Genomic DNA, 19841 nt, shown 5'->3' with positions numbered 1-19841 from the left:
CTTGTCAATGCCTTCTATAAAAGGTAGCTGATACAGGTTTATTCATGTAATATTAACTGTTCATTCTTGTTCAAAATTATCAATTATTTTGTATTCGTCAAGAAAATATATTTTACAATTATTAAATAATACATTCTCATGAATAAGAAGTAGTATTTTCTTCATATTGTTAAAAAACAACATTGTTGCCGTGTGTCTGCCTTTTATAGATGATATCTGATACCAAGCTTCAAATAAAGATTAATTAAAGTTTATTCACCAAGAAAATATATTTTTGAATATTTGAATAATGTACGATATTCATGATTGAGATGAAACATTTTGCAGGTTAATTATAATTCTAGATTGTTGGGAAACGATCAGACAATTTTGCGAAGGTAGAAAAGGATAGCGCTATCTGCTTTGTTGATAGACAATGATAGCATTATAACGTGGACCTCACTATTGTAGTGATTACGAGTACGGAAAAAGGATTGTGTCGAGAGATTCAGATTCCTCTAATCTTGTTTTTAACAAAACAAAATTCAGCTTATGTTCTAGCGTTAAAAATAATCACCAGTAGCAGTAAAATAACAGGATAAAATATCATATACAGACTGAAGAGTTTTACAATAATATTGAGCAGAGAAATAATGATGGAATATGCGAATATTGCTGTAATGTTTTCACATGAAACTGTGAAGTTTATATGTCCATTCTCAGAAAGGGTATCGAGGAGATAGAGAACACTCTCTCGGATGACGGGGAGTGGAACAGGTTCGACGTTGAAAAAAATATAAAAGCAAAATGAAAAAGTGATAATAATAATATCTTCTTTTGCTTCTTGTAAAAATTATAATAATAAAATAAAAATAAATCTGCCGTATATTGAGCGATTTTGAAGAGTCGGAGGAGGGAGAGAGATAATGTGACAAAGGAGAGGATAATGAAGAGGAGAAGAGGAAAAAGAAAAAGAAGAAGAAAAAAGGAAGAAGAGGGAACTGATTTTGTCTCTTAGAAGAAGAAGAAGAAAATGAAGAAGAAGATGAAAATGAAAAAGAAGAAGAAGAGGAGAGAAGAAGAAGAAGAAGAAGACAGGAGATGGCAGGAGAAGTAGAAGAAGAAGAAGAAGAAGATAGGAGAAGTAGAAGAAGAAGAAGAAGAAGATAGGAGAAGTAGAAGAAGAAGAAGAAGAAGAAGATAGGAGAAGAAGAAGATAGGAGATGGCAGGAGAAGTAGAAGAAGAGAGGAGAAGAAGATGAAGAAGAAGAGAGGTGATGAAGAAGAAGAGAGGAGGAGAAGATGAAGAAGAGAGGTGAAGAAGAAGAAGAAGAAGAGAGGAGAAGAAGAAGAGACAGGAGAAGAAAAAGGAGAAAAAGAAGAAGAAGAAGAAGGATGAAGAAGAAGCAGAAGGAGAGGAGAGAAGAAGACAACGACATGAAAGAAGAAGACAAGAGATAATGGTCGGAATTGTGAAGCGTTCTTGATAGAGAAAACATTTTGATGAAAATATAGGGGACCTGAATGGGACAAAGCTAGTACTCGTGATTATGTTGATAATGAAATGAGAAGGAGAAGGGTAGGATAAGGGACGATGAAAGGGAAGATGAGAAGGAGAAGGGAAGGAGAAAGGGCAGGAAAGGGATAAACTCGCAAAGAGAATCTGGGATTTAATGGTTTGGGGAACATGGCAAAAAAAATGCATAGTGGTTTGTTTCTGAGTCGTCCAATATTTTTCCCTTGAATTGTCGGCTGGATAAAGGATAGAAAAGGATGGCATCATTGTGAAGAAGAAGGAGGGTGAATGAAGGTATGAAGGAAGTAGAGAGAGAGAGTGAGAGAGAATGAGAAGAATGAATGAAGAAGAAGAGTGAATGAGAGTGAAAGAGAAGTTGTAAAGAGTTCTGGGTGAATGAAGTTATGGAGGAACTGAGAGAGAGCGAGTGATAGAGAGAGAGAAAGAGTGAGACAGAGATCGAAAGCGGGAGGGAGTGAGTGAGAGTGTGAGTGAGAGAAGTTGTAAAAAGAGTTTTAGGCTTTGTAAGGGTTTAGGTGGAATTTCATGTTGAATGAGCAAAAGAAAAGTAGATGAATAGTAAGACAGAGATAGAAAAAAAAGAGATTTTGAGAGAGAGAGAGAGAGAGAAAGAGAGAGAGAGAATGTGAGAGACCGATAGAGATTGAAAAAAACGAAAATGGAGGTGAATGAGAAATAAAGCAGGTCCTATTCGTTTTCACCAGCACCGCAAAAACAGGGCATTTCATTTGTTCCCTACAATTTTGCTCTGCCTTTTTTCTCTCCCTCCTCCCACGTTTTTCATTCCCTTATCTTCTCTTCTCACTTCATAGTCCCTCAGATCTTTTTGAAATCCATATCAGTGACCCTTTTAGTCAAGCTTCAAAATATCATTCCCTAATAAATCTTGCTCCACGTTTCGCTTATTGATGCTGTTTTGTTGAATTGATAATCAGATATAGTGAGGTCCACGTTATAATGGCAGTGGAGAAAGATAGCAGAACAACGTTGCCGAACCTCTGTCTTGTCAATGCCTTCTATAGACGGTAGCTGATACAGGCACATTGATGTAATATTAACTTTCTGTCCTATCGTACCGTGCCGTGTCGTCCCGGAATGTGAGTGTGAGCGCTGTTATCAGGTCTGGCTGCAACTGTCTACAACGTTGATGGAAAGATACATTTTCAATATGTTCGATGTTTTTGATCGGGTAGTATTATAGTCCACTAGACAGCTGATTTATGATGAATAATTCTATAGTCTGCTTTTTACTCCAATATTGGCGTATGAATGAGGCTACCTTTTCCTTTTATATTATCCTTGAAATGCAAAATATCCAATATCCTTGTATATACGTCGACGTGCAATGTATAAAGGAACATACCTGTTCATGAAAATCTATTACCGCGTTTCGCCGTAAATGCGCAACATATAAACATTTAAACATTAAGAGAAATGCCAAACCGTCGACTTGAATCTTGGACCTCACTTCGCTCGGTCAATTCATATATATTGTTAAAAGACGATCTGGCAACAGAGCAAAGCGAGGAAGAGATAGTGCTATCCGCTTTGTTGATTGATAGACAAGAATAGCAATACCATTGCTAATCAAAAATGCCATTATAACGTGGACCTCACTATAGTAAAGCTCCAAAATATCATTCGCTTATAAATCTTGCTTCACATTTCAATTATTGATGTTGGTTTGTTGAATTGATAATTTATTACAAAAACAATATAAACATCTTGTAGTACTCTTTTTTTAAATTTTTAAAATAGTTCAACAACTATAGTTAGGTCCACGTTATAATTGCAGTGGATAAATATAGAAGAATAGCGATACCGATTCTCTTCATTAATTAATTATATTTCTAAACTGTCAAAAACATAATTGGCATCGTTGTGAACCTAGAAAAGGATAGTACCACCGGCTTTGTCGAATGATAGACAAGGAAAGCAAAACCAAAGTTGATCAAATACTGTCATCATAACATGGACCTCACATAGTTCCGTCCCTCAAAGTAGCCCACGTGAGGGAAGTGTTTTTATTGATAATCATCTTTACTGTAATAAAGCAAAGAACTGTCTTATACATGTACGGGTTAGGAAAATTATGTTTGACGCATCATCACGTCTGAACTACTCGACTGATTAACTAGATTTTTTGCACATAAATTAACCGAGGGTGACTAATAATAATAACCGAATAATAACTTAATATTAACCGAGGTTAAATATAGGCCTGTTTTCAAATCTTCAAGATTTCATTATGTCAAGTTTTAATATAGCTTCTTGCACACGTTACCTGCTAGTATTAAATTAAAAAAAAAAACTGAATAGCCCTGCAGTAATGAATGAAGGGAGTATAGAATATCTGTTGTGTTGGTCACCAAATATTGCTGGTGGCAACTGTATCATCAGCTTGGCATAGCACATTAATAGCCGTGCTGCGAAATGGGAATACAATTTACTAGTGGAGCCAACGATGTGGCAATCCAGTGGGAATAGTCTGGCCTGGCAAGTGGGTTCTGGTGGGTGGGGTGGTGTGGTTTGCGCATGCGCATACAACTGCTCTCACTACAAAGTGCCAAAGTGGTGAAGCTGTTAATTGGACTAATTACAGTGATTACATGGAGTGAGGGTTTGGTGATGAGGAGGAGGAGGTGGCTCGATTAAAGCTGTGAGGTGTGGGTGAGTGGGTGTAAAAGGGTGGGGGTTGGAAACCCTGTTTGCTGACACGCACATTGCGTGTGTCTGTGTGTGTGTATGTGCTGACTTCCCTCACACACACACACATTTGCACATTGCTTGCCTGAAAGTTTGGTGGTGTGAAACACAGATCCCTGTTCTCTCCCCCCTGAGAAGACTTTGGGGGAAGTTGGTCTTGAACACTAACCCTCAACCCCTTCGAATTATCCAGAGTACACACACTTGCAACCCTGTGTGTGGTGGATGTGTCATCACCCCCCCACCCACTCACAACTAGTACTTTAGAAGCTCTACTTAATCCACACACCAGGCAGCAACCACACTCACCCACTTCACCCATAACCCTTTTGTGGCTTAACCCCTTGCCCCAGTAGATCCGGCCCGGTGTGACCAATATCATTCCTCATTCCACTGCTCTGCAAACCCGGGCTAAACCCTGACTGTACACTTTTCCACCACCGACCTCAAACCGCATTGCTCTGTGTTTGTATCGTTGAATGGCTCTCTCTCTCTCTCTCTCTCTCTCTCTTTCTCGATTTCTCTGTCTCTCATCCAAAAGCTTCTCTTTCACCACAGTTTCTATCCAGTTCTGGAATGTATTCACAGAGAGGCTGCTGCTGCTTCTAGTGTGGTAATCAGTGGTTGTGGGAAAGGAATACTGTAGTTGGGCGCCATAATGTAATGGTGCAGTCTGGTGGAATTCTCACCAGCAAGACTAACATAACAACAAAGCCACAGGCACTGTTTAATATTGGTCAGTCAACCAAATTCGCAGAACCGTTGGCTTGCTTTGCAGACCCCGGTGTGTTGCAGTATATAGTAAGGTCCATGTTATAATGGCAGTGTTTGATTAGTGATGGTATTGCTATCCTTGTCTACCATACAAGAAAGTGGATAGCGCTATCTCTTTCTTGCTTCATAAATAAATAAGATATATAAAAATATTTCATCTTAATTATGAAAATTCATTATTGAAAAATATAATTTCTCACTTAATAAAATATAATTAATTATTTGATTATTGTTCAGGTTGCGACCTGGAAACTCTGACACCAGACCCGAGCCAGCCAGGTCACATTATATTATTATTATTTTTTTTTAAATAATTAATTATTTTAAACGAGAATGAACAGTCAATATTACATCAATAAACCTGTATCAGCTACTGTTCACAGAAGTCATGGACAAGACAGAGGATAGGCAACATTGCTCTCTTATCTTTCTTCATTGCCATTATAACGTGGACCTCATTATAGTGGCGTCTGTGTCAACCAATGCGCACCATCTCTCAGTAGGCAGTGTGCTAAATATTTGAGAGTTTGTAGTAAGCCTTTGTTGTCCACATGGTTTGTTTATGAGGCTGCTTCACTTTAATCATTGAGTAATACTGTAATACTAGTAGTTCTGTGAACAGTAGACCTCACGCAGTATTCTCATCCACAAGTACCTGATTGAAACTATAGACCTTATGGAAATACAGCAATAGACTTGCTTCTCCACTCATCTGTGTAATTATTTGTCAGCTGATTTATGATGAATAATTCTATAGTCTGATTTTCACTCTAATATTGGCGTATGAAGGAGGCTCCTTTTTCCTTTTATGTTATCCTTGAAATGCAAAATTTCCAAAAACCTTGTATATACGTCGACGCGCAATTAAAAAAGGACCCATGCCTGTCAAATTTCATGAAAATCTATTACCGCGTTTTGCCGTAAATGCGCAACATATAGGTATATAAACATTTAAACATTCAAATATTCAAATACTTTAACATTTTAACATTTAAACATTAAGAGAAATGCCAAACCGTCGACTTGAATCTTAGACCTCACTTCGCTCGGTCAATGAATAATTCTATATTCCGATTTTCACTCTAATATTGGCGTATGAAGGGGGCTCCTTTTCCCTTCTATATTATCCTTGAAATGCTAAATCTTCAAAAACTGTATATACGTCGACGCGCAATTAAAAAAGGAACATACCTGTCAAATTTCATGAAAATCCATTACCGCGTTTCGCCGTAAATGCGCAACATATCAACATAATATAAACATTTAAACATTAAGAGAAATGCCAAACCGTCGACTTGAATCTTAGACCTCACTTCGCTTGGTCAACTAAGATGAAATCTCTGTGTGGCAAATGCCAGAACTTCATGAATTTTCTATAAAATGTGGAACTTCTTCATTTTAATTTCTTTTAAAATTATTTTTCAGTTGTTCCACTTTCAAATTATCAATTTAAAAAGAATATATAGAAAAATAGGACAACAACGTTGCCGAACCTATGTCTTGTCAATGCTTTCTATAGACGGTAGCTGATACAGGTTTATTGATGTAATATTAACTTTTCATTCTCGTTTAAAAAAATCCATTATATTTTTTTAAGCAAGAAATTTTATTTTTCAATAATTTCATAATCAAGATGAAATATTTTGTTAAATAATGATCAATCACACATTGTTGAAAGACGATCTGGCAACAGAGCGAAGCGAGGAAGAGATAGCGCTATTCGCTTTGTTGAATGATAACCAAGGATAGCAATACCATTGCTGATCAAACACTACCATTATATCGTGGACCTACAAAGATGGAATATTTGTGTGACAAATACCAGAACTTTCTATGAGTTCATAGTTTCAAATAGTTTTTAAAAATTAATTCGGTGATAACTGATAATCAATCATGTTTAAAAACGTGTATAATAGTGTGTTGCCCATAGCACAAAATATGTATTGTGAATTAAAAGATTTAATACAATTATAGGGGAAGACGAAGAAGAAGAAGAAGAAGAAGAAGAAGAAGAAGAAGAAGAAGAAGAAGAAGAAGAAGAAGAAGAAGAAGAAGAAGAAGAAGAAGAAGAAGAAGAAGAAGAAGAAGAAGAGGAATAGGAGGAGATGGTAAGGCAGGGAAAACACAGAGAAGACGAAGGAGAATAAGAAAATGAAGAAGAGAGAAGAAGGAGAGGATGTGGAGGAAGAAGGAGCTAAGAAGTGGGAGGTGGTTTAGTAGGAGGAGGAGGAAAAACTTGAGGAAGAGGAGGAGGTGGAGAAGGAGAAAATATCGAGAGGATTGAAACAGGAAGAAGAAGAAAAGGATGAGGATAAGAGAAGGAGTAAGATGAGGAGGAGTAGTACGAATAGAAGGAGGAGAAGGAGAAGGAGAAGAAGAAGAAGAATATGGTGGTGAAGAAGAAGAAGAAGAAGAATTAGGTAGTACTTTGTTACTCAAGTCTATGACACAAATTGAATGCTTCATCATAACCACTCTATGAAATTAACTAATTAACCATGTAATAGAACTGAATTCCAGCAAAACTTTGATATCAAATTGCTCTTGGCACAAAGGCTCCACTATAAATTTAATTAATTACAGAAGCCGATGAAATAATAGGAGATTTCACATGAATGGCACTTCAAAACATATCACCATTATTAAATGCATGATTCCAACGGAATAATGTATGGGAGAAAAAAATAACTATAGTGAGGTCCACTTTATAATGGCAGTTTTTGATTAGCAATGGTATTGCTATCCTTGTCTATCATTCAACAAAGTGGATAGCGCTATCTCTTTCTCGCTTTGCTCTATTGTCAGATCGTCTTTCAACAATGTAGAATTTTTAATTTAATTGATAATTTATCCTTTTAAACGAGAAACTTCTGTTTTCATGTTCATATGTTTGGATGTTTATATGTTTGTATTTCACCGGACCTCGAAAACGGCTCTAACGATTCTCACGAAATTCAGAACATAGTAGGTTTATAATATAAAGATTCGATTGAACTAGGTCTCATCCCTTGGAAAACTCGTTGAAGGACATTCTAAGGATAATTATTTCGTCGTATGTTGGTGATGGAAGTGAATGAACGAGTTAATGTGTGGTGGACTGTGTCAAAATAAAATTATGCTTAGTGCTGGTTGCAAAAAAGCCGGGTTATTTTCAATCCTGATTAATTCCAGTAGATCCATCTTTTTGAAATGGTCCTCTCTGATTCGGTTCACGTGAAGTTAATCAGGATTAAACTTTAACCGGCTTTTGTGCAACTGGGCCTTTGTGAGGGAAATTTTTGCCTTCCCTTTGGGAATAAATCTACTGTGATTAGATAGAACATTTCTGTATGAATGTTATTATAATTTCTTCTTTCGTAATACATTTGTTATGCTTTTGTACTCCATAGCGGAGCTCGGTCCCCGATATTATTATCTTAATTATGCAATTTGATTTCGAGATTATTGAAAAATATAATTTCTTGCTTGATAAAATAAAATTCATTATTTTTAACGAGAATGAACAATTAATTTCACATCATTAAACCTGTATCAGCTACCGGACATAGAAGACATTGACAAGACATAGGTTTGGCAACGTTGTTCTCCTATCTTTCTCACCGGCATTATAACGTGAACCTCACTTTAGGAATGTTATACATAAGATGTATAGGGATTCATGTCAAGCTCTGTTTTTTATTGATTTGATTTTGATATTTGATTTGTTTTGTAAATCATATGGGTATTGACTTTCAAATTGATTTGCTATTTACGTAAGGAAATTCTAGTTTCTAGAAATCTAGGGATTAAGGCTATAATGCTAACACTACGCACAACCATAAAGTAACTTAATATTTTTTATTTCTTTAATCTCTGGTTCAACGCTAAAACACGTTTACTTGTAGATATGGTTGCATTTATCTTAATGTGTTTCATACGGTGTTTAAACGAACAGCTTACATTCCTCCGTTCGAACAGAGTCTGAATAAAGGCTTTATTAGGTTAGGTTAGTCTATATTATATAAAAGCGAAATGGCACTCACTCACTGACTGACTGACTGACTGACTCACTCACTCGCATAACTAAAAATCTACCGGACCAAAAACGTTCAAATTTGGTAGGTATGTTCAGTTGGCCCTTTAGAGGCGCACTAAGAAATCTTTTGGCAATATTTTAACTCTAAGGGTTGTTTTTAAGGATTTAAAGTTCGTCTCTTAGCATGTATATTCTTCTTTTCCCAATCTCTTGATTATCTCGCTTCGCTCGCCATATCCGTTTAGCCAGACGTTTAGTCTGGTCCCCGTCTGGATTGTCCTAACATATGATAAAAATGCTCAAATGAAAAATGCAGGCGAGCGAAGCGAGCCTGCTGATGTCATTCTTGGACGATCCAGCCGGGGGTCCAGGGGGCGGAGCCCCCTTGTTAGATGGATATGGCGAGCGAAGCGAGCCTGACAGCTAGTACAACAATAAAATCTTAGTTCAGTCAATTATAGTGAACTCATTTTTCACACAAAATTGAATGACTCCAATTATTATTGCTCTCTTCATTTTCCCCCAAACTTTTCCACAATGATGAGAAGCAATTAATTAATCAATCTGAGACAATGGGAAGAGATTATCAGCTAATTGTATTGTTCATTAAGCGTTATTTAGCTGGAATGACTCCTCACTTAATAAAAAAGGAGAGAAAGAATGATTACGTTGGGGGAAGAGTAGTAAAATCACCAAGATATCTCTGGGGCTCTACGGAATCTTCACCCTCTCTCTTTCACTCACTCACTCTGACTCTCACTTTTTTAACACTACCTTATTCTCTCTCTTACTATATCACTCTCTCATACTATCACACTCTCTTACTATCTTACTCTCTCTTAGTATCCAACTCTCTCTCTCTCTCACCGAGGCGCCCAAACAAAAAGATTTGTACCATAGCTCACCAAATCCCTCAGCTCTGGCAAAAAATCCTTTCAATTATCTCAATCATGGTAGTACTCTAATTTTATATTCTTTCCTTTATTCTTTTCCACGTTAGTAGGGGTAATGTGATGGCACTGAAGAAAAGCTGGCTCAAAGCTGCCCCAAGGCTGCCCCCAAATCCACTCCAAAGCTGATTCTTCAAGGTTCTAACCTTGCCCAATCCAATGTAATCTGAACTAACTTAACCTAGCCATACCCCTAATCTCACAATAAACCTCAAATGAAGATCCTCATTCCCCTGTTCTTGGAAAAAACTAGATCCAGCTTTTTTTTATTTCTTGAATAACTAAGAAACCATTAATTTTACAAAAAAACTACAAGAATAACATTTCCAGTAAATCTGATTAGGAAACCATCGACACCCCATTTGTTAAGATTGAACAGAAAATAAGGATCTTATGGAAAAAGTAGATCCAATTTCTTGAATAACCAAGAAACCATTAATTTTACAAGAATAACTTTTTCCAGTAAATCCATTTGTTAAGATTGAACAGAAAATAAGGATCTTATGGAAAAATTAGATCCAATTTCTTGAATAACTAAGAAACCGTTAATTTTATCAAAAGCTACAACAATAATTTTTTTCAGCAAATGCACTTGTCAAGAGATCAGTCACCCTCAACTTTTTCTGAATCTGAGCAACAAGCACTCAGAATCTCCAATGATATTTTCATGTTGAGACCCTTTCTTAAGGAACACCAACCTCAGCACTAACACCCCCCCTGTGGGGGGATGGTGACCCTCTGTCTTTAACCAGCTAAGTTCGAACTACTTGGAAACTCACCTTTCCTCAGGTTTTATTGAGAAGAAAAAATATATAATAAAAATGAATTGGGAGAGGTTGAGGTTGATCGCACACGTAATGTAGGATTGACAACAAACAAGAAAAACTATCTACGTCAATCAAAACTAAATGAAAAATTATGGAGAATGCAGGATGGAAGTTGACTGAATGGAAAAGCTTAGATAAATTCTGCTTTTGCATTCCTTTGGATATGTGGTTAGGTGTAATGGAAGACTATAGAAAAGTTCTATTAAATGTTCGTCAGGAAATTGTTCTATTAAGATCATCATCAGACTTGGATTGTATTGAATCAGAGACAGCAAAATCAGTGAAAATTGCAAAACTATAATGGAAAGTACCCTACATACATGCTTCTGACACTGTTTGTCTTGATCTGCTGAGTTTAACACATAGTGATATACCAATTAGCATTCCATTCAGGTCATGGGAATTGCATGAATTTCCACAATTACCTGAAACTACTAATCTTCAATGGACAGTAAAGACAACTTTGAACATATTAAAACCTAGATTCATTATTCTTGGATTTCAAAAGAATAGGAAAAATGTTATAACTGCTAACAGGTCTCATTTTGATTTCTGTAATCTGAACAATGTTAATCTTTATTTAAATGCTCAATCATTCCCCTATGAAAATATTGCTGGTAATAAACATTTATTGTATCACATGTTCTCTGAATTCCAAAATGAATACTATCCTTATAACAGCAGTTCATCAATTGAGTATAAAACATTTGATGAATATGGACCATTGGTTTTTATAGACTGTAGTAAGCAAAATGAACTATTGAAATCTGGAGCAATAGACATAAAGTTGGCATTGGAAACAACAAATAATTTTTCAGCAAAAATCAGTGCCTACTGTTTAATCCTCTATGATAATAAGTTTGAATATACACCACTGAGTGGAACAGTAAAAAAAAGTATTATAAATTTGAAAAAATCTTCCATAAAATAACAAAAATTTGGTTAAAAACTAGACAATATTCAAATCAAAAGTATTAATTGAATCCATCTCTCAACCACTTCCATACTCTACAAATGTATTAATATTATTCCATATTCTACCCTCAGTATCATCCCATTGATTACTAAACATTATCATTAATTAGTAGAAGTGTTCTTGTCCTCCCATAGAATGATCTCCAATCATTTTCTTCAAATCTAATTTTAAAGCAACATACCATTTTATATTATTATTCAATTTATCAGCTTCTTTCAAAGCACAAGATATTCAAATACTGACTGTGATGATATAGTGTCAAATTTGCACCATCTATATGAGCTTAGTTTTTTTCAAATGAATTTATTTTATTAAAGTAGAATAATGTTCTTGATTTTAAAAACATTTGAATGAAAAAAATATATTTTCTGGGTGTACTCATCTACACCTACAATTTCTTTCTGGGTGTACTCCCCTAAACCTAAGATTCTCCACCTATATTTATTAAATTTTTTTTCATACCATTCTTCAAAAGAGATTCCAGGAGAAAGTGAGAATTGTTGGATTAAGTTTGGATCAGTCATATACTTCCACTCTTTTTCATTATTGAGATTGATGTTTGGCATAAAAGTTGCAGCTAATGGTATGTATTGTAAAAAATGGAAAAAAAAATCTGAATCAAATTTTTGATATCAACATTAATATCACTATTATTATCTTCATCATACAAATATTATCAACACTAATGATGTATTTTTATAATAAATGTTTAATACAACCTGAGGGAAGGTGAATTTCCAAGTAGTTCAAACTTAGCTGGTTAAAGACAGAGGGTCACCCCCCCATGTTGGTGGGGGGGGGGGGGTTGGTGTTGAGGTTGGTATTCCTTAAGAAAGGGAGCTGTGCTAGGTCTCAACATAAAAATATCATCAGAGATTCTGAGTGCTTGTTGTTGCTCAGTTTCAGAAAATGTTGAGTTAGGTTAGAGAGGATGACTGATCCCTTGACAAATGGATTTACTGAAAAAAATAATTCTTGTAGCTTTTGATAGAATCAATGGTTTCTTAGTTATTCAAGAAATGAAAAAAAGCTGGATCTACTTTTTCCATAAGAGTGGGACTGATCCTTATTTTCTGTTCAATCTTAACAAATGGATTTGTTATTAGATTTACTGGAAAAAGTAACCCTTGTATTTTTTTGTAAAATTAATGGTTTCTTAGTTATTCAAGAAATAAAAAAAGCTGGATCTAGTTTTTTCCAAAAAAGCCGGAATGAGGATCTTCATTTGAGGTTTATTGTGAGATTAGGGGTATGGCTAGGTTAAGTTAGTTCAGATTACATTGGATTGGGCAAGATTAGAACCAAGAATCAGCTTTGGCATAGATTTGGGGGCAGCTTCTGGGCAGCTTTGAGCCAGCTTTTCTTCAGTACTCTCACCTTCCCCCTACTCACGTTTTTCTCACATTTTTCATCTCCTCCTCCTCCCCCTCCTCCTTTATCTCTTTCCCCCCATCCCCTTCTTCATCCTCCTCCACCGCTCCTCCTCCTACTCCTCCACCTCCTCCTCTTCATTTATCTCTTTCTCCCCATCCTCCTCTTCATCCTCCTTCTCCACTCCTCTCCCTTCTTTATCTCTTTCTCCTCATCCTCCTCTACGTCCTCCTCCTCCGCTCCTCCTCCTCAGCTGCTTCTCTCTCCTGCACCACCCTGAGGCTTGCAACTGATAACGATTCCAGATTCCAAAAGCGGTGGTTCACCTTCAGGACTTGAACAGCCCTTTTCTGGCATCCAAAGCTGCATTATTTTTCTTGCACCCTCTTCTCTCTAACAGAGATGATGTTAAATGACGCATAGAAATCTTTCCTATCCGGCTTTCTCTTATACACTAGCTCACTCTCTCGATATCTCTCGATCTCTCTCTCGCAACGACTTTTTTCTATCTCTGTTGCCACCCTTTCTGGGTTGATCTCTATCTGCTAGCAAGCAGCCCAACACGTTGAATTTATTGATGATGAGGGAAAGCCAGCTTTACATTGAAACGACGGAGGGTTGAATGGTGGGGCGGGGCATCACTAACACTGCAACCGACGTTCTCATATTTTTCTTCCCCCTTTACACCCTTTTCCACCCATTTTCCTCTTCACCCTCGACCTATTATTCATTCCACAGTCCTTCTTTTTCTTATTTCTCTTCTTCTTCTTTTTCTTCTTCTCTTGTATTCTTCTTCTTCTTCTCTTGTATTCTTCTTCTTCCTCTCTTGTATTCTTCTTCTTTTTCTTCTTCCTCTTCTTCTTCTTCTCCTTCTTCTTCTTCTTCTTCTTCTTCTTCTTCTTTTTCTTCTTCTTCTTTTTCTTCTTCTTCTCCTTCTTCTTCTTCTTCCTTCTTCTTCCTCCTCCTTTTTTTCTTCTTCTTCGGAGAAAGAGGAAGAAGATGGGGAGAAGGAGGAAAAGGAGAAGGAGGAGAAGGATGGTGAGGAAGAAGATGAGAAGAAGGAGGAGGATGAGGGAGAAGATGAGGAGGAGAAGAAGGAGTAAGAATGTGATGAGAAGGAGGGCGAGAAGAGTGAAGAAGAAGATGAGGACAAGATGGTGAAGAAGAAGGAGAAGAAGAAGAAGAAGAAGAGATGATGATGAAGAAGAAGAAGAAAGAGAAGATGGAGATAGAGGTGATGGTGGTGAAAGAGGAGGATGAGGAAGAAGATGAGGAGGAGAAGAAGGAGTAAGAATGTGATGAGAAGGAGGACGAGAAGTGTGAAGAAGAAGATGAGGAGAAGATGATGAAGAAGAAGGAGGAGAAGAAGAAGAAGAAGAAGAAGAAGAAGAAGAAGAAGAGAAGAAGAAGAAGGAGAACCATAGTTGTGGTGTGTTGAGAGGGTGGATGGCCTCTTATCTGCGTGCAATATTTCCCCCCCTCTCTTTCGTCCTCTCTACCCCTTTTGAATCACTTTTTCTGCCCCCTGCACAGTCTGAGAGTCAGCAATTCATTTCTGTTCTTTCATCCCCCAAATCTTGGGGTTGAAATCTCCCGGGGGATTACAGCGGGGTCGCGCTATTCCTCCATATCCACTCTATTCCTTACCGGGTGCTTCCAATCTCTCTCTATCTCTGTCTCTCTCTCCCCCTCTCACTCCCTATCATCCCATTATTTGTGTTCTTTCTATCATTTTATATTCTTCTCCACTATAGATTATCTCTCCCCAAATCCACATTCGGTTCGCTCGGTCTTCCTCTCAAATCCATAATCAAAATCATCAACGTCGACATCAACATCATCTGTTTTTTTCTTCCTTTTATTTCCTCCATTTCGCTCCAATTTCTTCTTCTTCTTCTTCTTCCTTCTTCTTCTTCTTCTTCTTCTTCTTCTTCATCTTCTTCTTCTTCTTCTTCTTCTTCTTCTTCTTCTTCTTCTTCTTCTTCTTCTTCTTCTTCTTCTTCTTCTTCTTCTTCTTGATAAGATGACATCAATAAAAATGTTCTATGATACTTGTGTCCAATATGGCGGCTCAAGTAAAAACTAAAAAATCTGGTGTGGCGCACTCACACAACTTTCCTTGTCGTTATGAAAATTGATCACCTGACGCTAGTGTTCACGCGCTTCTCAAGTCTACCTATAAACAAAGATCTGAGCCAGCTGGTGTCAGGACAATAACGATGGATGCGCACGAGATCTGCTATCTCTTCATAGTGAATGATTCAATAGAATCAACAGTTGCCAACAGTTTGCAATTGAATAATCACATTCTCTCAAATTTCAAACTTATTTTCAACTTTTGGTGAAAATGTTACTGGACATTAATTGAAGAGATTTTCATGCTCAATCTTTTCCACTCGATATTTTTTGTTTAAATTGTATCTAAAGCCTGATAATTGAGAATCTAAAATCAAACTTTGCATAGATGGGGCGGAGCTCCTGAAATTTTTACAGATATGGGACTTGTGGCAGTTGATAGAGCTTATCGATGACTATTTTAGGTATTTTTAATCAAAATCGTTGGAGCCGTTTTCGAGAAAATTGCGATAACCCTGTTTTTGACAACATTTTCGCCATTTTAGCTTCCATCTTGAATCGCATTTGATTGAAATTGTTCGTGTCGGATCCTTATATTGTAAGGACCTCAAGTTCCAAATTTCAAGACATTCCGTTAATTGGTAGATGAAATATCGTGTACACAGGCGCACATACACTCATACACACACACACACACACATACACACATACAGACCAATACCTAAAAACCACTTTTTTGGACTCAGGGGACCTTGAAACGTATAGAAATTTAGAAATTGGGGTACCTTAATTTTTTTCGGGAAGCAATACTTTCCTTACCTATGGTAATAGGGCAAGGAAAGTAAAACTATTGATGTCATTTTTTCGTTCTGAAAAGGCCTTTGAAATGATGTATCACACAATGGGTGTTCACATTCATAATATTTGATACACCTACAACCTCATTTCTTCAAAAAAAAAAGGCCGGTTTCCGAGCTCGGGATCTATAAGTTCTGGACTTACAGAGTCCAGGACTAAAATAAGCGCTCGGGTCTAAATTGACTTTCTGAGTCACGATTTTGTCTTCTAAACTCCGGAGTCTATCAAGTTCTCGACTCATTTGAGTCCAGGACTTTAACGCAGTAAACATGAGGGAAATTCACAATATTTTGCTGTTGTATTGTTGGCATTATAGCAAAACGAAAACAGCTGTTTGCAGCGGGACAATTCAAATAAGCATCCTCTCAAAACTATTTTGTTTCGATTTCTTTGTAGGCCCATTCAAAGCAAAATCTTTGAAGGGTGAATGAATAGACATTTCATTTTACGTTATGCTATTATTGATAATTGATCCTAACCATTAATTTTGGAATAAAAATATCATCAGGTTATTGAGTTTGAAAACGTATTTGTTTTGAAAAAAATGGAAAAATAATTATAATTAATTATATGTTGAATATGACATTGATTAATAACATTCATATTGGAATATAAATTCCAAGGCAATCCTTGTATTATTTCGCTTGAACATTTCTAGGTTATGTCACAGTCGTAAAATGAGGGTTAGTTTTTTATGCATAATTCTGATACAATTTTATTCCAAAATGAACTTACAAACTGTAAATTATGAACTTAGATGGACTAATCCAAATAATTTAGGTATTCCATGACGTCTATTTGGCTTTCTATCTACTCCAAAACAATAACTGGATTGTATTTGCTCAGTTGAGTCTAGAACTTGAATTAAAACCGTACCCCAGTCGAGGGTTTAAAATCACACTGTTTTAAGTCCTTGATTTGACGATTTTTGATAAATCCTTGACTCGGAAAGAGGCAAGAATCTAATTCAAGTCCTAGACTTATAAGCCCTTCACTCAGAAAGCGAAATTATGAACTGCAGGGTCTAACGTGATCTCTAAACTCCTGAGTCCTTAACTACGTTAACGCTCTGACTCGGAAAGCCAATTTTCTGACTCCAGAGTTTAAAGCAAGTTAAAGTCAAGAACTTAGCTAAATCCTGAGCTCGGAAACCGGCCCTAAAACTTTAATCAGTCGCCATGTTGGATACAAGTATCATATATCATATGTATCGTTGTCATATTTCTAGTTTTAAAAAGGCCTTTAAAATGACTTACCACACAATGGGTGTTTACATTCAAAATATTAGAGTAACAACCCCTAAGTCACCCCCTTATGAGGGGTGGAAATGCAGTTGTACGTCAAAAGGTGGAGTATTTGATCAATAGGAGGAGAGGAGGAGTTGGGGGAAAGAAGCTAGTGTAACGGAACAGAAAATCAGATATGACATTTTCCTGAAGGATTATCATTGAAGAAGACAAAAAAGAAGAAGAAAAAATAAGGAGAATCAGAAGAAGAAGAAGTGAGACTGAGGAAGAAGTTGAATAGAAGTAAAGGTGAAAGAAGCTAGTGTATAGAAAAGTGGGTTTTGAGTGGAAGGGTGACTGAAAAGTATCAGTGGAGTATGCAGTTAACTGGAAACTCAGTTGCAGAAAATGAAAAATGGAAAACGGTAACTGTTGGGGAAAGAGGAGGATGATGATGAAGAGGATGAGGAGTGAGAGGAGGAATGGGAATAGCGATAGAAAGAGGAGGAGGAGAAGGAGGAGGAAGCGACATGAACGAACTGAGCTAAGGGGTTTCAAGTGGGGCAGATAGTGGAACAGTTCTTTTATACTTCAGTTGGGATGAGTGTACTTGCAGAAGATGTCTTTGCTGAGTTGTCTTCAAGTGAGACTGGAGTGGGAGACTACGTTATTGAGTACAGTGAAGAGGCAGAGAGAGAGAGAGAGAGAGAGAGAGAGAGAGAGAGAGATTGAGAGGGTGAGTGACGTTATTGAGTACGTTGGAGAGGCAGAGAGAGATTCAGATTCATATTCCTTTATTCATGTGTTTATCAAAACATAATTCAACTTACGATCTAGCGTTAAAAATAAATACCAGTAGCTGTAAAGTAACATGGTGAATCATATTAAACTAATGAGTTCTACAATAATATTGAGCAAGAAAATGATGAAATATGCTAAAGTTGAGGTACTACTGTAATGTTTTCACATGAAACGGTGAAGTTTGGTCCTTAAGAAGTCCATTCTTCAGCACTTAACCGTAAAGAGAGAGAGATAGGGTGAGTGAGTGAGTGATATATATAATATATATATATATATATAGAGAGAGAGAGAGAGAGAGAGAGAGAGAGAGAGAGAGAGAGAGAGAGAGAGAGAGAGAGAGAGAGAGAGAGAGAGAGAGAGAGAGAGAGAGGGAGAGAGAGAGTTTGAGGGATAGAGATGGATAGATTTTATTTTACAATTTAACAAAGAGAGAGAGAGTGTGTGTGTGTGTGTGTGTGTGTGTGTGTGAAAGAGGGTGGGGGAGAGCGAGCGAGAGTGTGTGAGAGAGTGATAGGGAGGGAGTGAGAGAGTGTGCTAGTGTGAGAGAGAAAGTGTGTGAGAGAGCGAATGCGACCGAAGTAGATTATAGTACAATAAATTTCTAAGATTGAAGTCCTGACGGGCACCTATATACTTTGTAGCTAACTTTCGATGTACAGTATTTACTCTGTATTTTCCCCGCGTTTCATCCTCTTTCGCCTGTTTTTCCCTTCAATTTTCTCTTGAATATAATCTCTCCTCTCTCATCCTATATCTCAAAAACATTCTCATTTGATTGAGAACTCTGATAATAAAAATTGTACGATCCCTTGTAAAACTCGTATATCAGACAGCATTGGCAAAGAAATATCCTTAGTAATATATAATTAGATCCACGTTATAATGGCAGTGGAGGAAGAAAGGAGAACAACGTTGCCGATCCTCTGTCTTGTCAATGCCTTACATAGATGGTAGCTGATACGGGTTTATTGATACAATATTAATACTGTTTAAAATAATCAATTATATTTCATTAAGCAAGAAATTATTTTTTCAATAACGAATTTTCAAAGTTAAGATGAAATATTTTGTTAATTAATTATTAATTCTACATTGTTAACATACTATCTGGGAATAGAGCAAAGCGAGAAATAGATAGTGCTATCAGCTGTGTTGAATGGTAGACTTGACTGAGTGGAATCTTGAAGAGTTTGAAGTAGGCCTAGAACCATCCTCGGATTAAGAATCTATATGCAACATTTCTATTCAATCAGTCCAGTAGTTTAGACGTTTAGATGCGTCAAAGATAATTTTTCCTATCCCGTATGATCCAGTTCTTTCTTTTATTATAGTATAGATAAGTCCTTCATCAACTTGGTGCTAACCTAATAAAGTGACAGAACCCAAATCTTGTTTAGAAACCCTTCCTCAACTTAATGCCAATCCGTCAAAATTAGACTTGTTATTAATTTAGTTGCCAATTTCAACCACCTGTTTTGAAGAGGTAGTCTCTCTAGATTATAGTTCTTTATCAAATTCATGTCCCATGAATGAAATTTGAACATTAATTTTGAGAAATATAGAAAGAAAATTTAATTTTGGGCTTAGAGGTAAACGAGATTGATATTTTTAGAATGTATGTGCAAAATTTGGAGATCTAAATCATTCCCGTTTTTCCGGAATCCACAAGTTGACATGTTTTGATGCGAACAAACGAACACACGAACAAACACAACCCTACTCTCTCTTATTATATAGATATCTAC

The 19841-nt window shown here is 36.7% G+C and overlaps 1 protein-coding gene across 1 annotated transcript in view; it reads left to right on the top strand.

Moving 5' to 3' along the window:
* The window catches only part of LOC111044466 (transducin-like enhancer protein 4), a 202902-nt gene that overhangs the window by 124199 nt on the left and 58862 nt on the right, over positions 1 to 19841 (top strand).

The sequence above is a fragment of the Nilaparvata lugens genome, chromosome 9 (assembly GCF_014356525.2).
Source record: "Nilaparvata lugens isolate BPH chromosome 9, ASM1435652v1, whole genome shotgun sequence".
Lineage (NCBI taxonomy): Eukaryota > Metazoa > Arthropoda > Insecta > Hemiptera > Delphacidae > Nilaparvata > Nilaparvata lugens.
This window is presented reverse-complemented; position numbering and strand designations above follow the sequence as displayed.